We start from the raw sequence: 816 nt of genomic DNA, 5'->3' as shown, positions 1-816 counted from the left end.
ATATATATATATATATATATATATACAGGGTGTCCCATTTTAAATTACGCACCTGAATATCTCGTCAGAGGAGCCACCAATCCGAAATAACCCTTACAAAAGTTGTTGGGTTCAGAGGGGGACATTGGATGGTGATTTTCAATTTCATTTTGACCTTCAAGATCATTTGAAGGTCAAATCGAATTTTTAAATAGAAACCCCTATTTTTGACCCCGGATTCGGAAAGAGCGCAAAATTTTACGTTTAGATGGGTACTTCAGGCTCTTCTTTGGACCTTCAGAAGTTATTTTAAGGACAAAATATTTGAAATTGCGCACCTGAATACATATCTTATCGGGGAGCCACCAATCCAAATAACCCTTACAAAAGTTGTTGGGTTCGGAGGGGGACATCGGATGGTGACCTTCAATTTTACCTTGACCTTGACCTTCAAGGTCATTTGAAGGTCAAATCGAATTTTTTAAATAGAAACTTTAAAGTTATATTAAGAGTCGAAATGACCTTTAAAGATCATTTCAAAGTCGAACCGCTTACAAGTCTAGCATGACCTGAAAACCAAAATTGACCAAAAATGAACGTTTTATTCAACAAGAAAAAAAGCGCAGCCCGTATTAACATAGTAGCACTTGAAGTTTTACAATTTAAGATATGTATCCCATTACAATTTGTCATGAAATACACGCTGATAGTACCAAACATTGACAAAGAAAACAATTTTAACTTAACTGCACAGCACAAAGAACCACAGTTTTGCAATGAGAACAGGCTCCGGCACGTTCTTCAAAATTATATTAATTTTTTTTGTGCTAATAAAAA

The 816-nt window shown here is 35.2% G+C and overlaps 1 long non-coding RNA gene across 1 annotated transcript in view; it reads left to right on the top strand.

Annotated features, from left to right (window-relative positions):
• The window catches only part of LOC116843892, a 5,802-nt gene that overhangs the window by 4,763 nt on the left and 223 nt on the right, over positions 1-816 (top strand). The gene's annotated exons all lie outside the window — the stretch shown is intronic.

Source organism: Odontomachus brunneus, unplaced genomic scaffold (genome assembly GCF_010583005.1).
Source record: "Odontomachus brunneus isolate Ranch 3 - 2012 unplaced genomic scaffold, Obru_v1 Obru_scaffold_003, whole genome shotgun sequence".
NCBI lineage: Eukaryota > Metazoa > Arthropoda > Insecta > Hymenoptera > Formicidae > Odontomachus > Odontomachus brunneus.
Note: the sequence above shows the minus strand (reverse complement) of the source record. Positions and strands in the feature narration are given on the sequence as shown.